Source organism: Haemorhous mexicanus, chromosome 30 (assembly GCF_027477595.1).
Source record: "Haemorhous mexicanus isolate bHaeMex1 chromosome 30, bHaeMex1.pri, whole genome shotgun sequence".
NCBI lineage: Eukaryota > Metazoa > Chordata > Aves > Passeriformes > Fringillidae > Haemorhous > Haemorhous mexicanus.
Genome location: NC_082370.1, coordinates 180,860 through 201,372, shown reverse-complemented (window position 1 = coordinate 201,372; position 20,513 = coordinate 180,860). Strand labels below are relative to the sequence as shown.

Sequence of the window (20,513 nt, the reverse complement as noted above, 5' to 3'; positions counted from 1 at the left end):
CACACTATAAAAAGATCATAGAAAATGTTACAGAAACTACTCTGGTATGGAAGTGTGAGGCCGAGGGCCAGAAAGATCAGATAGAGCCTTGGGACAGTGCGTGGTCTGAGAGTATACTTCAAAAATTCCAATATATGGCAAACACCCCTTGGTGTGTTAAGTGGGAAGGTTCTGAGAGTGAAACAGATCCAGCAGTAACATACAGTGCCACTAGTAGCAGAACGTGGGCAGACAAAGTAAGTTGGTGGGCATGCAATAAAACTTATGACTGCACTTCTGATGATGCAGAGATAAAACAGATGCCACCCCTGGTAATAGCCCTACAGATTGGTTGTGCTTGCAGAGAGATCAAACATAAACAAGGCAAAATGAATTATAAAGTGGTTATAGGATGCACCAAGAGTACAATTAAACCTCCAGGACAATTTGTATGGGCAACAAGCGATGGTACCTGGACAACATATCTGCTGGTAGATGGGAAAGTAAGGGAAATTACTTTGGGCCTCCCAACCTTATGTCCAATTTGGAAAAAGTCCCCATTTAATGGAAAACATGAACTTCTGCAGAAAAGAGCAAGACGAGAAGTTCTAGACAACAAAAATCCAGATGACACTTGGCAAGAACCCTCTAGTGGAGTGAAATTTGGGTGGGCCCTAGAGTCTTTACTCGGTCCTATAGCAAACTATCAGAATAGAGAGATGCTGTACAAACTTACAGGCCAAGTAGATAGACTAGCAAGAATCACCCGGGAAAGATTTAAAGAATTAAACGTACAATTACAAGCCACCACAAAAATGACTTTGCAAAATCGATTAGCCTTAGATTTGTTACTCCTGAAGGAGCATGGAGTATGTGGATTTTTAAAGGGACGAGTTGATCATTGCTGCGTTCACATCCCAAATTTAACTGCAGATGTAGAATATGACATCAATCAGTTGAAACAAATAGAGCGTGAGGCACAAGAAGAGCAAAAGGATTTGACTACAAGCTGGTTAGGAAAAATCTTTAAAGGGTTAGGGTGGAATGTGAGTTCATGGATTAAATCTATCATTGAGAGTGTGATAATCTTACTAATTGTATTCTTAGCGATTTGGTTAGTTTACATCATCTTAAGGAATAGAAATACAGAAGAAAACGTCCTGGAACCAGAAAATAATAAAGGCACTGACACGAGATTCACAACCACTATCTTCTGACCCGTGATAGTATCCACGACAACTTTTACATCAACCCTGGATTTGAAGAACATCAAACATAAATTGAGAAGTGAAGGACTTTATCAAGTGAAAACATTTACACCTATAGTGAAGTGAAAATGCTTTCAAAGGGGGGATAATGATAGTGGCGCCCTGGAAAATGCTAAGATAAACTCTGAAATGTTAAGCCTTGTGTTTTACCTGTGTAAGTAGTATAATTGCTAGCTGAAATGATTGTTTAGTGATTAAAATAATTATTGTATAATCATAAGAACAACAATGAGGAACTGTATGTTCCTATTCTGAGGTGGCCATGCTTGGCTGAAATCTATGTATACTATAGAACAATGTAAGTTTAATAATTAACATGAAAGTTATAGAATGATAGAATATAAAAGCATATCCATCCCGAACCTATGTCGGAGTCAGATTTGGGTCTTTACCCCTGATACCCAGAGCTCTTCAAAAAAACCACCTGCATATAATCATTTCTCGTGATTATGTGTTCCTGAACGCTAACAGAACCGTGCCAGTGCCCGGAGCGCTGTCAGGCAGTGCTGGGATCCCAGGTGTGGTTCTGGTCCCCACAAACAAGGAATGGCAGCCCCAGGCTCAGACCCAGTCAGAAAGCCAACCAAGTAAGACCAGAGGGAGGGCACCCTTCCAGTTTCTCTTGGGCATGGCTGCAAAACAGCCCTGCTGCTTCTTCCTCCGGCTGTGTTTGGAGTGTGCTAGTGACAGAGCCAGCCATGTTGTGCTCTGCGTTCCAAAGCCTTTTGGGAGCAGGCATGAAAAGCGCTGCGTGCACAGCTGAGAGTCCTGGAAGGTGCTGGCAGGAGCGTCCTGCAGGAACAGGGCTCTGGGCCCTGGCTGGAAATAGCCTGGTTTTGCTGCTGTGACCGCAGGCAGGAGTTGAGGCAGGTGAAGAGGCAGTGGGCAGCTTGTGTTTGTAGAAGGCCTGGGGCTGCCCCTCTGAACTTCCACCTGGAAACACACTTGGGGGAATACGAGCTAGAGCTGGAGTGCCTGTCCTGGAAGGACCTGAAGTCATTCAGCCTTGCCAGCATTTCTTAAGAGGATATTGGTGTTCCCCAGGAAAGCTACACATTTGGGGAAATGCCTTTAGAGGGAAAGGGCTTTCTTTTCAAGGAAAGTGCTTCCCAGGGAGCTCCCAGTGAGGTGGAAAGGATGATCCAGGAACCATAGGCCTGGCAGCCTGAGCTTGCCACCGAAGGCGGCCTTGGAGCAGATCCTCCTGAGTGCCATCCCACAGCATGTGCACGGAACCCAGGGGGTCTGCTGGAGGGTGGGAAAGCTCTGCGGAGGGACAGGGACAGCTGGGGGTCCTGGCAGGGTGTTGAGGGATTCTTTGGGGGTGTTTGGGGAGGTTGGCGTTGGTGGGGTGTCGGGGAAGGAGTTGTTTGCAAGGTGAGAGGTCTAGGCTGGAATTTGAGTCAGTTTGAAGGCAGCATCTATGGTTTAGCACAGCTTTGGTTAGAGGGCAGAAAGAATATCTGTGACTTTTCCTGTTCACGGTCCTGATTCTCCTGCAGGGAACAAGAGGGGAGACCTGTACTTTACTGACCACTTAAATATCTGTACCAGGGGGAGGATTAGCCCTTTTGCCACCTACTCATTTGTTTGGGCTACTTTTGTAACACTGAGTGGACTTTAATTTCTTGAGAGCTTTTATTCTTTAAGAGAATTAGGATAATACCATCCCTTCTTAGAAAACCATTTGCAAACCAAAGAATGGCCCTTTTTTTACCTCTGTGCAGTGTTATGTTAAGTGACTCTCAGTGGATGATGTCAAGGCAAATGAGTTGCTGCTTTGAGACAGGAAGCAAAATTCCAACTCTTCACCTTCTCAGGCCATCCCAGTGAAGGTGGGAAGTTTGCAGATTTTTGGAACTACTTGAGTTGAGCAACGAGAAGTAATGCTTTCCTGAAGTGAGGAATCTTAAATGCCAGATTCTTCTGTGCCTTTGCCACTAAGGTGTTTTTGTGCTGAAGGAAATTACTTCAATGAGAAAATCATTTCAGCATGGAGTGAGAGCTTCTGACCGAGACCAAGTGTTGCCAGCAGTTGCTCCAGGTGCTCCGGCCAACAGCCCCTGCAGAAAGGAGCACAGCCCCCAATGCACATGTGCTTTGGCTCCCTCTGGCACAGAAGCTCCCTGGGGGCACAGGTCTCTGGGGCAGGAGATGAGCCCAAGCGTTGCCAGGACTCGGGGAGTGGCAGGTCTGCTTGGGCGGGGACTCTGCCACACCTGCTGATGTCAGTGCTCCCTGGGCCCCAGGGCTCAGAGCAGCATTCATGCCCTGGCCCACACGTTCCCTGTCTGTGTCACACCCGTGGGTTTAGGATGGCCACTGGCCAGGACGTGTCCCAAAGAGGCCAAGCCAGCTTCCCTGGAAGGCCCTGTGCCCTGCCCAGCAGATCCCTGGGGGCTCCTTCTGCTGCCCTGAGCCCACAGAGCAGGGCAGCATTTGCTGATGGTTTGAGCTGTTTGTAAAGACCTTGTCGGGCTGTCTTAGATATTTGGGGTGAGAGATTTCTTCTAACCTGGGCCACTTTGGGTGGGCTGGGGGCAGCCCCAGGGCAGGGGCAGTGTGTGTAGGGGTCCTTTGTGACACAGTGCAGCATGGGCACCGTGGCATAGAACGGGTGTCCAAGGGCCCTTTGTGACACATGGTGACATAGAAGCTGGAGGTGACAAGAGCACGCCACAGTGCTTGGAGCATGCGATGGGATAGGACGGGACAGAGCGGTGCCGTGAGGAGCCCCCACACAGTGCGCTTGTTCGTGTCCCACCTGGAGCTTTTCCAAGGTGTTGTTCCTGCAGCTGAGCTTGAGGCCAGACCACAGGGCTTGCTGAACCGTGGCCTTCCAAGGCTTGTCTTCTGCAGGTGCTCTTGAGGGCAGAGCGTGGGAATTGGGGGCCTGGATCTTTTCCAAAGCATCTCTCTGGCAAATAGCCACAAATCGAGTCAGAGACATGGATCAGAAATCCCTGAGAGTGTAGCAGGCACGGGGACTGCAAGAGCCCCGTGGAGAACAGAGGCCTAAAGATAAGAAAATGCCAAGTCATAGTGATTAGGCCAGAAGCCCCTCTCTTCCGTCTTCCAGACCCTAGCTTATCTTTCTGTGACCCCATAGATTACTTTTCCCTAACCCCTGCTATTGGACAATTTCTGATCCCTTCTAGCCCTATATAAGGGGCTACTTTAGCCCATTCTGGCCAGAAGAGCCGTCCCCGGAACCCTTTGTAGAATTCCCAATAAAGCCATCTCTGTGGAACACCAGGACTTCTCTCACCGTCTACTTGCCCGGGAAGCCACGGATAGCAAAAGCCCCTTTAGCAAGCTAAGAGCTGAAACTATAAAAGAGCTGAGATCACTTCAGAGCTGACATCACTTGAGCTTGCTAAGGTTGCCTGAAGCTACGTGTGGCTTGGGTATTCAGAGAGTTCAGTGTTCAAGGACTGAGCTACCTGTCCCGGAGCTCACCTGTCTGCCTGGAACCCAGCTATCCTGGCATTACTTGCCCCACCGAACAGAGGGAAAAATACATCCCAGACGGAGCAGCATTTTTTTTTGAAAATTGTAACTGCTGTTCGGAACGCCGCCCCCCTCTGTAGAGACAGCTTCTCCATTTCAGTAGGACATCTCAGCAGGGACGGTCAAAACGACCCTCAAACTGACATCTGAATGAAAACAGTTCTGAGGAGCCTGACCAGAAGTAGACAACTTGAGTGGTCCTCTAGACCCTGCACGGCTGAAGAAGTATGTAAGTTTATATCAGCCTTTATAGCGCACTAAATTTCTTTGGGTCTTCCAAGTTTTTGGTTTTTTTTTTCTTTTTTTTCTCGTTTTGGCTGCTGGGAGGAATAAGATAAAATGGGATCGAAAAATAGTACTTTGAGACGATCCCAGACCAAGATATTTATATTTACTAATCCTAGAAATCCTATATTCTAACAACTTCTCTTTCTCTAAAGGTAAACTCGCTAAGACTAACCTAAAGAAATTTATAAAATGGATACTTTCTCAGTTTTCTAATACTAACACAGAAATAATTACTAAAAAGTCCTTCTGGGACACTGTCGGAAAGGCAATATATGACCTACAAACTAACCAGGATTTCTCTTTAACTCAGTATATGCTGTTATTTCACATAATAACTAAAACCGTAGAAAAGACTAGCAGCAATAAAATACATGCTAGTCAGCCTTCAGACAATCTCCCTTCATATTCTAATCAGGCAGATAACGATCTTGCCTTGGCATGCGGTCCCTTGCTTTCAGATCCTCTGGGTCCTAATGCCCCTACAGCTTCTGTCCCACTGTATACGCAGCCCGCTGCGCCATTCTCCCCCAACCCCCCACCACCTGCGGGGTCTATGCCGTCCCTCCCCCCCACCCATCCCCCCAAACGTGGCAAACACGAATCCACCCTCTGAGAGCACAGCCGCATCCCTCTCCGCTGGTTTGGATTCTCCTGCCCTCCCCCCCACCCCTCCCGCTGTTCCCCCACCCCTCCCGCTGTTCCCCCACCTCCACTGCAGCCCCCACCACAAGGGCTCTGCCTCCCTTTGCTGCACCTCCCCCCAGTTCCCCTCCCACTCCCCCATCCTTGCCACGGTCCCCCCCACCCCCGCTGCTGCTTTACCGATCACAGCCCCAACTTGCGCTGCCGCCACTCCCATGTCCGCATGTATCCCCACCCCCACCTCTTCTTGCCTCCCTAAGGCGGCAGGCTCTCCCCCTGAGTGCCACCATGCCGCAGCTCCAGCAAACCACGCTGTAATCGCAGCATCCCAGACCAGTTTCACTGCTTCCTGTCCTCCGCTCCCTCCTTGTCCCCACCCCCAGACCTCCCAGTCCCCCATCCACGCTCACTGTCACCCGAAAGGAATCCCAGAGACCTCCCACTGTGCTACCCCTCACCCCCAGTCCTCTGCGTGCTCTGCTGCCATCCCAATGGTGCCTCCCTCTGGCCAAGCTCTGCCATGTGCCTCCTTACAGGCCCCAAAGCCTTTGAACAAACTCGCTTCTACATACCGCAAAAAGCATACAGTACAGTACAGACTGTGCGATTTCTCTCCTCATTGGAGGACGACAGCAGTTCCAGTGACTCTGATTTTGATACAGTGAACATTGATCCATGGGCTCTAATTAAGATAGAAGTGACTAAGATGGGTGATTGGCAGATGGCAGAAAAAAATCAATGCTTTCCCTGTAGAGTATAGACAGGGGCAGAACGGCGGGGAGTCTGGTATAAAGACATGGAAACCAAACTCAAATAAGGAACTCGAACAAGTAAGAAGTATAGCCAAAGAACGTGACAGAGGCTCACATATTTTAAGAAATTTCTTAGAAGCTATGTTCTCAGCACATGTCTTACTTCCCCACAATATTAAAAACATCTCCCACTGTCTCCTTTCACCAGCAGAATATATGTTATGGGAAAGGCATTGGGAAAAACAAATAAAAACATTATCAGACTCATATTCAGCAGATGCTGATAGAACAAATTTTACAGTAGATCAGCTGGCTGGAGAAGGGAATTTACAGAAACCCGCTGCCCAACTTGAAATTTTGAGCAAAGAGGCTTTGCAAGATGTGGCACTTGCAGCAAAAACCTCTTTACTTCTCATACATGACGATTCAATGCCCACTATTCACTTTTCTACTATTAAACAGGGATTAGATGAAAGCTTAATCAAATTTGTGGACAGAATTAAAGACGCTTTGGAAAAACAGACAGAGACCTCAGAGGCAAGAAAGGAACTCTTATTTAAGCTTGCCATGAGTAACTCAAATGAACAATGCAAAACAATTCTGAGGTCTCTACCCATGGATACAGACCCTACCATAGAGCAAATACTGGAATGTTGTACACATCACTTGTCCACTGAAAACACAGTGGCCCAAGCAGTTGCTAAGAGTATTGCTGAAGGAGTTTCTGGTGCATCTGCAGTAATAGCTTCTAAAGACCAGACTCGCTGCTTTCACTGCAGGATTTTTGGACATTTTATGATGGACTGTCCAGACAGGTCACCTATCCGATACCCTCGTAAGACCCCAAAATCAGCAGCGCTACCAGCAGCGTTCGGGAAATGCCTCGCACAGCCCGGTGGAGCCCAAGGCTATGACAACAAATCAAAGCCCACCCAGACCCAACCACGCACCATCCCAGGAGGTTCCAGACCACAAGAAGAGGATCCAACACATGGGGCGATCCAGATGGGAACCCACCGCCAGCTGGTAACTGCTCTGTCCATTGACTTTAATTATGAGAAGGTTTATCATGTTCTCACTGGCGAATATGGGCCAAAAGGTGGTCCTTCTGACATCTTAATTATAGGCAACACTCTCCATAGCCTAAAGGAAATCTTTGTTGTTCCAGGAGTGCAAACAGTGCTCCCAGGACAAGAGATTCTTGTCTAGGTATGCTGCATGGACTTACCATTTTTTCTTTCAAAGGGAACTCCAATCGCACAAGCCTTTCTACTCCCAAAGAATCACAGGGAACAGATTCCTCTCAACCCTACAGCGATGTGGGCACAAGTTGTGGGACCAAACAAGCCTACCATTGAATGCAGTCTTACCTGCAGAGGGGAGAAGATCCACCTACCAGGGATGCTAGGCACCGGTGCTGACATGACCATCATCACTCGCTCAGATTGGCCATCACACTGGGATCTACAACTGGTTGCAGGCATGATTTCAGGGATTGGTGGAACTGCTGTATCCATGCAAAACAAGAACAACATCCTTGTCGAAGGGCCTGAAGGCAAATTGGCAACCATCTGCCCATTTGTGGTAAGGGCTCCCATCACCCTTTGGGGCAGGGACGTTCTATTCCAGTGGGGGGCTTCTCTATGTATTCCCACTCGGGATTTCTAATCGGGGTTGCTGAAGAGCATACACTGCCAGAGACCCCTTGTCTCACCTGGAAATGCCATGACCCAATCTGGATTCCACAGTGGCCCCTGTGCTCCTCTCCCCTTTCTGAATGGGAGACAGGAGGCTCACATCCTGTCTCCCATTCAGAAACTATTTCCAAGTGCTATCATCCACCACTGTATGGACGATATCTTAGTTTGTGCATCCGATAAGGATTACTTAGAAGAAGCAGTTAAAACGACCATTGAAACCATAGTAAAGGCAGGATTTGAGATTCGTGAGGACAAAATACAGTACACCAAACCACGGACTTACCTTGGAGTCCAGATCCAGGAAAGGACCATCGTACCCCAGCAGCTCACCATCCAAGGCGACCCAAAAACCCTGAGAGACTTACACGGAGACTTACAAGCCTATGCGGATCCATCAGCTAGGTTCGTCCTTTGTTAGGTCTCACCACCAAGGATATTACTCCTCTGTTCAACCTTCTTTGTGGCAACAAAGACCTGGACTCTCCATGCACCCTCACCAAAGAAGCCCAAGGTGCCATCGCCAAGGTCCAGGAAGCCCTGTCTTCACTCAAAGCCCATCACCTTGAGCCCAGCCTGCCTTCCCAGTTTGTCATCCTGGGAAAAGCACCTCGATTCTATGGACTGATTTTCCAATGGGACTTTTACCTTCGAAACCCTTTGCTGATCCTAGAATGGATTTTTACAAGCAACAAACCTACAAAAACAATTACCACCTACCAGGAAATCTTGGCATATTTAATAAAAAAGGCTAGAACTCGCCTCTGTTCTCTTGCAGGGTGTGAGTTCACATGCATCTACTTGCAACGGACCACTGGGGACTTGGAGAATTTGCTCCAGACCAATGAAAATCTCCAGTTTGCCCTAGATAGCTATACAGGCAAAATTTCAGTTCAGCTCCCAAAAAAACAAACTTTTTAATCCTGATGTAAACTTTCATCTGGCCCCAAAATAAGTCCAAAGTAGGAAACCTCTCAAAGTTCTAACCGTCTTTACAGATGGCTCAGGGTCATCCCACAAGTCTGTTATGACATGGAAGGACCCTCAAACACAAAAATGGGAATCTGACATACAAATAGTGGAGGGATCTCCACAAATTGCAGACTTAGCAGCTGTTGTCAGAACCTTTGAAAAATTCAAAAATGAACCTTTTAATCTGGTCACAGATTCAGCCTATGTTGCTGGTATAGCTATGAGAGCAGAACATGCTCTTCTCAAAGAGGTTTCCAATCTAAAGTTATACCAATTGATTTCTAAATTAATACACTTAATTTCCCACAGAAAGCAACATTACCATATAATGCATATGAGGTTACACACTGACCTCCCAGGTATCATTGCAGAAGGGAACAGGAGAGCAGATGCATTAGCCATGGCAGTAGAAGCTGTTAATGTTCCTAACATCTTTGCCCAGGAAAAATTGTCACACACATTTTTTCATCAAAATGTGCCTGCCCTTATCAGAATGTTCAAGCTTTCAAAAGATCAAGCAAAAGCTATTGTTGCTACATGTCCGAGCTGTCAAAGCTATCAGATACCATATATGGGGATGGGAGTCATTCCCCGAGGTCTGAACAGCTGCCAGTTGTGGCAGACAGATATGACTCACTTCACACCTTTTGGAAGGTCAAATTCTGTGAATGTATTGGTCGACACATTTTCAGGAGCAGCATTTGCATCATCACATCCAGGAGAAACTACACAGCACACAATAAAACACTTCCTCCTCACCTTTGCCACCCTAGGAGTACCAAAAGAGATCAAAACAGATAATGGACCTGCCTATAGCTCTCACAAGTTAAAGGAGTTCTTCAGTGAATGGGGGATAGCACACAAGACAGGCATACCTGCAAACTCCACAGGACAATCCATCGTGGAAAGAACACATCAAACTCTCAAAAGAGTCCTCAATCAACAGAACATAGACACGAGAATCACATCTCCAGTGGAAAGACTTTGCAAGGCTCTCTATGTCATCAACTTCCTGAACTGTACAGCATCAGAGCCTGACCCACCAATACTTTGCCACTTTGCAAACACCACCCAAGCAAAGCTCACTGAGAAACCACCTGTGCTCGTGAAGGACCCCAAAACACACCAAATTTCTGGGCCTTTCCTGTTGATTACCTGGGGCAGAGGATATGCGTGTGTGCTACTACCCTCTGGTCCAAGATGGTACCCAGGAAAAAACATAAAACCATACCTAGGCACTGCAAACACTACAAATGGTGACAAGAATTCTCCTGAGTCAAACACAAAACCTCCCCAAAACCAAACCAGTTCTGCCTGGAGACAAATACGTTGCTGAATACCCACAAACAGAAGAACAGACCGCCCCACCACGCAACAACAGACAAAATAGAAAGCTGAATAACATTCTGCTGCATCAAGCCATAGATAGCCTGAACACAAAAGCGTTCTCTGAATTATATGTTGTTACCCTTTTTCTACTTCAAAAACCTGTTATTCCCTTTTCCTAACTCTTTTTCAAAACCCCTTAACCTTATACCCACTCCCTCTCCCCTAGCTTTGAAATAAAAGGAAAAAAAGGTGGGGGGGGGGGGGAGGATGGGAAGGAACAGAGAAAAAAACAAGGGAGTAAACCCTCCCCTCCCATCATAAACTTAGACATCCGAAAAACAATTGGCCAGAAACTGACCAGACAAAAACCACATAAAGCCTATAACTATCCCGATTGGTGTAATTACACTGCTCGTGTGATCTCTGTGTCCTCTCTCCACCCCAAAGTATTACCCAAGGGAAAATTTCTCATCTGTGGTGACAGAGTATGGGCTGGGATCCCCTCCTGACTCCAGGGAGGTCCCTGTACCCTTGGAAAACTTTCTACTCTTACTCCAAATATCACCCTGTTACATAATTTGAAAAAAGAAAGTGAATTAAAACGCCACAAAAGGTCCTATACTGAATTTGATGAATATTGTGATCCCAATTTATACAAATGGAACAAACCAAAAAAGATTGCTGGCTCCCTATTCCTACCATGGGTAGCTGCAGCTAAAGCTCTTGGTGAAATAAACCACCTTGGGTGCTGGATCAGTAAAAAAGCTAACGCTACATCTGCTGCCCTGAGCGATCTCTTAAAGGAAGAAGAAACCATAAGACATGCTTCACTCCAGAATCGAGCTGCAATTGACTTCCTGCTGCTTGCCCATGGACACGGCTGTGAAGACTTCGAAGGGATGTGCTGCTTCAATCTCTCTTCATGCTCAGAATCCATCCATGCGAACATCCAGAAACTGAAAGAACTCGTGAAGGACTTGAAAATAGAGAAAACCCCAGACTTGGTCAATGACCTTTTCGGTCAGTGGGGATTAACAGGATGGGTTGCATCTTTGGTTAAGGGAATGTTGTGGATTCTCCTTGTAGTTGTTATTGTATTAGCTATGTTCTCATGCCTTGTTCACTGTTTCAAAAGACCTATAGGGAATGTCTTTCTTCAAAAACAGAATATGGAGTTTTAGCAAGCTCCAGGCTTGCTAGGGCCCCATGCAGGGAAGAGGCTTAAAATGCCAAGTCACAGTGAAATAGCAAAGAAGCCCCTCTCTTCCGCGTTTCGGACCCCAGCTTAGCTCTCTGTAAACCCATAGGGCACTTCTCCTTAACACCTGCTATTGGAAAATTTCTGATCCCCTCTTGCCCTTTATAATGGGCTGTTTTAGCCCATTCTGGTCAGAAGAGACATCGATGGAACCCTTCACAGACCCCCAATAAAGCCATCACTGTGGAAAGCCAAGATTGCCTTCTACTCTCTCGCTTCCGCCTACTGGCCAGCCTGCACGGCACCTTAGCAACCAAAAAAGCGGAACTCAAAAGAGCTGATAATCACAAAAAAGAGGTAGCCAGTGGCTGAGAGTGGCTTGGGTTTCGGGCAGTCTCACCCCAAAGGACTGAGCTATCTGGCCCGTGCTGCCTGCTCGGGGGCAAACCAGCTCTCAGCAGGAGGCTGGAATACAGCAGGGCCTTGGGAGACCAAGGGCCATTGTGACACTGTGGAACTCAAGGATCCAAGGGACTTTGTGACACCAAGGGGTCCCATGGAACCAAAGGGACATTGTGACACTGGGAGGCCTCATGGAATCATGGAGACCACTGTGACACTCTGGGGCCTCATGGAACCACGATGACACCAAGTTGTCTGGGAGTGTTGATCTGCTGAATGGTAGGAGGGCTCTGCACAGGGCCTTGGACAGGCTGGATCCAGGACCCAAATCCAGGTGAGGTTTACAAGTCCAAGTGCCGTGTCCTGCACTTTGGCCACAACAACACCTGCAGCACTACAGGCTGGGGACAGAGTGGCTGGACAGCAGCCAGGCAGAAAGGGACCTGCAGGGTCTGATGGACAGCAGGCTGGACATGAGGCAGCAGTTTACCTGGGTGGCCAAGAAGGCCAATGGCTCCTGGCCAGGATCAGGAATGGTGTGGCCAGCAGGACCAGGGCAGTGATTCTTCCCCTGTTCTCGGGAGCACTGGTTGGGCAGCACCTCGAGTGCAGTGTCCAGTTCTGGGCCCCCCAATTTAGGAAGGACATGGGGGGTCTGGAGAGTGTCCAGAGAAGGGCAACAAGGCTGGGAAGGGGTCTGGAACACAGGTCCTGTGAGGAGTGGCTGAGGGAGCTGGGGGTGTTTATCCTGGAGAAGAGAAGGCTCAGGGGAGACAAGGTGGTGTCAGGGCACAGGTTGGACTTGATTATCTCCAAGGTCTTTTCCAACCTTGCTGATTCTGTGATTCTCTGAAACCACGCTTGGAGAAGTTGCAGGATGAGCCCTGGGCCTCCTCTTGAGAACCTCCAGGAGCCCACGTCCCTCAGCTTCTCCTCCCAGGCCCAAAGCCCATCCTGTCAGTCCTTCAGATCCTCTGCAGCTCCTCCTCATTGCCCAGAACAGGGAGCCCCAGAGGCAGACACAGCAGCCCAGATGTGCCCCCCAGGCCTGTGGTGTCTCCGGCAAGGGAGCAGCACCAGCCACTGCAGGAACCTACAGACAATTCCTGCAGCACTTGTAGGATGATCCTGCTCCCCATGGGATGTTCCCATGGTGCCAAGTCAGGAACTGCAATGGGGAGTGGGGCCAGAGAGGGAAGGGCAAACAGGGAGGGGCTGTTTGCAGGGGAGGGAACAGGGCTGGGCAAGAGGAAGAAATTTCTACAACGGAAGGATAAAGAAAGCAAAGGTGAAGCCAAGGAAATGCTCAGGGCAGTTTAGGAGTGGCTGCCAGGCAGCCCTGGCTCTGAGCAACAGCATCTGCAGTGGGACAGGAAACTGCCAGCTCATGGGAACAAACTTTCTGGCTGACTGCAGAGGCCAGGAAAAAGCTGTCTTCCCTGGCATCCTCCAGTCCTTGCTGGCCCAAGGGGGCTGATGGCATTTGTGCTCCCTCAGGTTCATGTCTCCTCAGCAACAGCATGGGGGTGCTCCCGCCTGCTCTGTGCAATGCAAACAGGGGCTCCTGAGCCAATGCTGCCATGTCTGTGCCTGCAAGGATGGGGCGCCTCTGTGAGCTGGGGAGAGGCCAGGGCTGCAGAGGGGGGATGTTGTTGGCAGCTCCATAATGACGCTTTGGGACGCTGCCCTGGGCTGTCCAGCACACTGGGGATGGATCAGCCCCTGCTCTGCTGCTCCTCCCTGTCTGCCCCAGGGCCCTTGCAGAGCACCAGCCATGCTGTTTGCCCCCAACCTGTCCACGGCCAGCCTGGGGCTGCTCACAGGGGTTTTCTGTGCTGAGCATTGGCCTGGCCGTGTTCTTGAGAGAGCCTGGTCAAGGAGCCTGGAGCCCCCAGGCCCTGGGCTGAGGCGTCAGTGCTGCCCCAGAAGTGCCCATGGCCTGTCCCTGCTGCAGCCCTGGCACTGCCACCCCCAGGACTGTGCCAGGCCCCAAGAGCTCTCAAGCGCTACAGCAACACCAGGGCCACCAGGGCAGCGGGGCAGGGCCACGGGAGCAGCACTGGCAACACCAAGTGCTGCTGCTGTTGGGCACAGCTGCTGTGCCAGCACTGATCTGCCCCCAGCTCTGCACACAGACATCACTGCTGCAGCTCTAGAGAAGGCAACAAAAGGGCATCTCTGCAGAAAACTTGGCTGGCAGATCCTTTAGTTTGCTTTATAGCCACTGAGCGCACAGCCCCTCATTGACACAGTCTGTGGCCACAGGGAAGGCCGAGAGAAACAAAATGAGAAATGGCACAAACAATGATATTTCTTTTTTGGACCAGATTATAAAAGGAAAACAAAAAAATAGGACCTCCAAAATGAAACCAACAAGAAGTATCAAAGATAAATTTTATTGCAAGTGATTTGCAGAAATTGGCCATTAGTTTAATGTCCCTGAAACCATCCAGTCATCAGTGTCCACACTGCAGCCTTGAGCTCCTGGTTCCTCAGGCTGTAGATGAGGGGGTTCAGGGCTGGAGGCACCGCTGAGTACAGAAGTGTCAGGGCCAGATCCAGGGATGGGGAGGAGATGGAGGGGGGCTTCAGGTGAGCAAATGTGCCAGTGCTGATGAACAGGGAGACCATGGCCAGATGAGGGAGGCAGGTGGAAAAGGCTTTGTGTTGTCCCTGCTCAGAGGGGATCCTCAGCACAGCCCTGAAGATCTGCACATAGGAGAAAACAATGAACACAAAACAGCCAAATACAAAACAGACACTGACTGCTATGAGTCCCAGTTCCTCGAGGCTGGAGTGTGAGCAGGAGAGCTTGAGGATCTGTGGGATTTCACAGAAGAACTGGCCCAGGACATTGCCATGGCACAGGGGCAAGGAAAATGTATTGGCTGTGTGCATGAGAGCATTGAGAAAGGCACTGGCCCAGGCAGCTGCTGCCATGTGGGCACAAGCTCTGCTGCCCAGGAGGGTCCCGTGGTGCAGGGGTTTGCAGATGGACACGTAGCAGTCGTAGCACATGATGGTCAGAAGATAAAACTCTGTTGCTGTGCAGAAAACAAAAAAAAATACTTGGGCAGCGCATCCTGTGCAGGAGTTGTTCCTGGTATCCCAGAGGGAATTGTGCATGGCTTTGGGGACAGTGGAGCAGATGGAGCCCAGGTCATTGAGGGCCAGGTTGAGCAGGAAGAAGAACATGGGCGTGTGCAGGTGATGGCCACAGGCTACGGCGCTGATGATGAGGCCGTTGCCCAGGAGGGCAGCCAGGGAGATGCCCAGCAAGAGGCAGAAGTGCAGGAGCTGCAGCTGCTGTGTGTCTGCCAATGCCAGCAGGAGGAAGTGGCTGATGGAGCTGCTGTTGGACATTTGCGGTGCCTTGGCATGGGGATCTGTAAAATCAGTAATCATGGAATAGTTGGGTTTGGAGAAGACTTTAAATATCCCAGCATAGCCTGGGGGCACTTTCCCCCCACTGCCTGCCCAGGGCTCTGCTGCACTTACCTGTCCCTGCCAGCAGCTGCTTCCCTGTGCCCAGGGCTGGGCCCTGCCAGGGCTGCCAGAGCCCAGTCCAGCGGGCTCAGCTCTGCCCTGCAGTCCCTCCCAGCTCAGGCACTGCCCAGGGGCAGCTATGGCTCTGCAGGCTCTGATGGCAACTTCAGGGCGACTCTGAGGAGGCTGGAAAAGCGACACGGATGCTGCCTGTGAGGGGCCCTCAGCTGATTTCTGTCGCTGCCTGGTTTATTAAGATCTGAGGTAACATTTTTGTTTTTTTCCACCTGAACTGAGAGATGAATATCAATGTGCAATTTCCCATCCAGGCAACCCAGAGCAATGCATCAAAAAACCAGTATTTTCCATTTCATGCTGCCCCTGCCTTGCTGTGCTCTCTGTATAAACTACTTCGAAATGCTCTGAGTTAAATGTCATGCTGGGAGCAGTCCTGAAAAATGCAGCATGATCACCACACAAGGAGAACACTTCCAAGCTTTAACAGCTGTCTCCTCCATCCAGATCTTGTTCCCCAGTGCTGGGAGCAGCTCCCAGCTGAGAGCTGTCCCTGGCAGGCAGCAGAGCGCCCAGCACAGCGCCCTGGGCTGCAGGACCCCTCTCTGCAGGATGGTCCTGGGCACCCCTGGCTGCTCTGCAAAAGAGAGAATCAGAGAATGTACTCATACAGTCTGTAGGCCTTGGGATGTTCCAGCTTTAGGAGATGGCTCCAGGATCTGCAGCTGCATTGTCCTGCAACCAGAAGTTCCTGTGCCAAGGGCTGGCAGTGATTCTGCCCCAGGCAATTCTCAGCACCTTCCCAGCCCTGACTGATTGAAGCTTTCTGTGCCTCTGTGCTGTGCCTGGGGTGGCTGCAGGCAGTGCCCCAGCCGTGCTGGGCTGGGAGAAGAGCTGCTCATCAAGAGAAATGTGCTTTTGAAGCTCTTCTTGTTTACCAGGAGCTGCCTCAGTGCCAGGAGCCCAGCCCGGCTCAGCAGCACAGACACAGCACAAGGACTTTAATGACCCTCTGGGGCTTTGTGCTCAGGCCCTGAACATCAGTCCCTGAGAGGTAGCTGAAGATACCTCTCCAGAACTCCAAGTCAGAATCCAACTCCAAAGTTCCTTGGACATTTAATGGGTCCCACTGAGGGACACCACTGAGAAAGAGTCCCCAGGCAGAGCAGAGACCTGGAGGCAGTGATGGCAGGTGGGGACAAAGAGAAGCCATGTCTTGGTGCCCTGGGCCACAGCAGGGTCTGTGCCACCAAGGGCTGGGAGGAGACACCTTATCCTAAAGCACTGGGGCCTCCTGGCACAGCCCCAGCCATGGTTACCCCCTTGTCCTGCCCTCAGCATCCCCTCCTAACCCAACTCCCAGTGGTCTCAAGGATCTGCTGGAAGGAGTCCCTGGGGAGCCTTGGTCAGGATCGTCCCTGGGGGGTCCTTAAAGCTCCCAGGGTCTGCAGGTTTTTCAAAGGACTTTGGCTTTTGCATTGGAGTCTCTGAGAGGTTTGTGCAATCATGGCCTCCAATTATCTGCTGTAATCAGTCCCTGGAGAGGCTTTGTCAGTAACAACACTCAGTGGGGCTCATAATGCTTCAAGGTACTTTAGTTATTTTAAGGTACTTGGTGTTCCCCTTTTGATACAGACTCTGTGAAAGGTTAGTGCAATCATGGCCCCAATTATCTGCTTTAAGGAGTCCCTTGACAGCTGTGCACTGACATTCAGTGGGGATCATTAATGCTGTGAGATACTCAATTTTTTTTAAGGTACTTTGGAATTTATTTTCCGCTCTGAGGCTTCTGAGAGGTTTTTGTGCCATCCTGGCCTCCAATTCTCTCCTCCAAGGAGTCCATGAGGAGCCTGTGCTGGGTATGGATGTCAGCAGGCGCCATTAATTCTTTGAGACACTTTGGCGTTTTCTTCTGATATTGACTCCTGGAAAGGTTTGTGCAATTTCCTCTCTGGCTCTGAGGTTCAAGGGTTCAGCTCCAAATGCACCACAGGGTGCATTAGGATCAAGCAAGTCCTGACAAACCATGGCTCTGCCTTGATTTCTCTCTGTCTAGTCCAGTTCATCAGGAAGGTTTGTATAGTGGTTTTGTTTTGCCAATTGGATATTTCTCGGACATTGCATCATTTAGTGTGGTGTTTTCAGTGTTGGCTAATTAGCAGTGCACTCACTAGAATATCCGTACTCATTTTCTGCTGTTAAATATGATTTAGTGAAAGGCAATGCAGGCTCAAAACTGTAAAAGGGTACAAAGAAAAGTTTGTTAATAGTAAATAAAAGAAAGAGTAGTAAGAATCAGAACAAAATTTTCAGAACACTTCTCCTCTCCCTACAGCCTTTTCTTTTGTACTGACGATGTAAAAAGACAAAACCTAAATTTTTTAGTCAGTTTACCACCTTTGGAATAGTCTTTCTTCAGTTCACTTAGGGAGAGGAGTCTCTCTTTCATGCTATGGAGACTTCTACATGAGAAAACAGTTCTCTCGTCACTCTCAATTTTCACAAATAACAGCCACCTGGAAAAATCTGCAATTGTGAAGTCCCTCAGATTTTTTTACAGTTTTCTCCATAGCTGTGTTTATGGGCCATATCAACTTAGGGGGTATTCGTTTAAAGATGAGCTTTTTAAGAGCAAAGGTTCTCTTCATCTATTTCTGAAATCATCTTCATCTCTAGGAACAGAGGTCTTCTGCTCCCCCTGAGGGCACAGGGTCTTATCACTCTTCTCTCTTTGTTCAAACTTCTCATAGGATCACAGCTACTTCAACATTTGCTTCCTTTAGCATGGAGGCCTTTGCTGAACAAGTCATCTCCCCATACTTTTCAATGCCTTATAAGGAAAAAGAAAGTCTGATGGATCAATTACATTCTACTCCATAGCTTTACAAGAGGATTTCTGCCCCAAGATCAAGGCACCTCCTCATCCCTCCCATCTGGGACTCAACTTACTCTTCACTGAACCCAGTGTCTTCATGTTGCTCTTCTATGTGCCTGCATTTTGTCCTTTTCTCTCACTCGAGGGAGGATGGAAGCACTGACAGAGTTCATATCTCACCTGGGGCCTGCAGATGGTTCCATGACCCCGGCCGGGCTCGGTCCTTGCGGGAGGAGCTGTTTTATGATGGAGGTTTCTGCAGCAGCTGCACTGAGCTGTGTCAGGATGGGCCACGCTGGGGGGAGGGCCAGGATCTCAGCAGCCAGGCCAGAACACAGCAGCAGCACGGCTGGAGCCGATGGCCTCTCCTCCCCCTGCCCGGGGGCTGTGGACGAATTTCAAAGGCGGCAGAATCTTGGCCGAGCCAGCCTGGCCCAGGGTTCCTCCTGGGGCCCGGCGGATCCTGGCTGGGCCCAGCCTGGCAGCGGGGCAGGGCTCAGTAGTGCCTACATGTTGGCAACTGCAGCCATGGTCTGGCCCAGCCTGGGCCCCGTGGCCTCCCCTCTCCTACCCAGCAGCCGATGGGGCCTGGCGTGGTCCCTGGGATAGGGGCCCGGCCCTGCAGCAGGAGCCGCCTGGCCCGCCCTGGCTGAGATGAGGGCTGGGTCAGCCTTTTTACCTCTTTGCCAGCCAGAAGGGAAAGAGACCCTTCCAGGCTTCTTCATCATAACGTGTCTTCAGAGAGGTGTGTAAGTTTCCTTAGTGGTTTAACAGATGGTCAGTTCTCAAAGCTAATTACTGATTGGGTTTTTTTTTTTTTTTGTCATATACAGAGGGAACTGCTAACAGCTTCTCTTAGGACATCACTTCTGTGATGCAAAATGACCACAAAGGCACAGAGCACAGAGCTCCTTTGTCCATATATAGCAGCCATGTGCCCGAGGTTTCAAAACCAATCCTTGGGAGATCTCTGGGCCCTCTCCAAGGTGTTTTCATTTGAAAATATTCAGCTCAGAGTCTAAGAAAATCACCAGAGGACAAGGCCCGCCTGACCTCCTTGTCCTGGGTACTTTTGTGTGGGAGCAACAAAAGTTGGATATATGGAATTTGGGAGGCCAAATGCTAATTTTGACCATGGCCCCTGGACCAAAAAGCCGGACTTTTCCATAGGAATGAAGCAACAGAGCCCCAGTGTTCCAGGGGCTCTGTTGCTGGAGATGACCACCAGAGGTCAAGGCCAGCCAGAGCTGGCAGGTTTTGTTCTGAGAGGTACCCTTGCACAGAGGAAAGAACCCAGCCCCAGTGTTGCAGGGGCAGTCACCAGAGGCCAAGGCTAGCCAGACTTAAAGGCACTGGGAGATTTGGCCTGGGAGCAACCCTTGGATGTACAGAATTTTGGAGGTGGAATGCCAATTTCAGGCATGGACACCCAGAGGAGAAGGATGGTTCTTTTCCATAGGAAGGAAAACACAAACACCGGTGTTTGAGGGGCAGATGAAAGGTGGCCATGAAAGGCCTAGGCCATGCAGGGGCAGGTCAGGCCTTCATTTGTTCTGGGACAGAGCCCCACCCCCACCCCTGGTCAGGCAGTGCTGTCAATCACATATCAGATGGTGGTGCAAACACTGGCTCTGATTGACCCAGATATCAATCAATCACACAGCAGGGGCAGTGCTAACCCATCTTTAATTGGCCCAGCTGTCAATCACACACTAGCAGCTGGTGCCCACCCTGACTCTGATTGGGCAAGCAACTGGCAGTCCCACCCCATGGGCAGGCCCATGAAGGCCCAGGGGGTTAAAAGCCAGAGCACAAGGTCTGTCCCTGGTCTGGATCCTGCATTTGTAGCAGACACGGGGTTAGCAACAGCCATGTGGCAGATAAAGGCTTAGTGATAAGGAAATGCCAATTCATAGGAATTGAACCAGAAGTCTCCACTCCGGTCCTCCACGCCTGTTTATCTTTCTGTGACTCCATAGGCTATTTTCCCTAACCCTTACAACTGGTAAGTTTCCAAGCCCCCCTAACCCTATAAAAGGGGCTACTTTGGCCCATTTTGTGAGAAGAGCTGTCGTCAGACTCTTTGTGAACCCCTCAAAT

General features: G+C 49.6%; 1 long non-coding RNA gene across 2 annotated transcripts; it reads right to left on the bottom strand.

Moving 5' to 3' along the window:
• Positions 1-2,866: 2,866 nt before the first annotated feature.
• On the bottom strand, positions 2,867-6,039 carry LOC132340000 (uncharacterized). Of its 2 annotated transcripts, none has more exons than XR_009489784.1 (3): positions 5,929-6,039; positions 4,012-4,262; positions 2,867-3,310 (listed from the first exon to the last, which is right to left on the bottom strand). It is a non-coding gene; the product is annotated as an uncharacterized LOC132340000 (long non-coding RNA). The 2 variants fall into 2 exon arrangements; XR_009489783.1 differs by having other exon boundaries at positions 5,868-6,019.
• Positions 6,040-20,513: the final 14,474 nt, after the last annotated feature.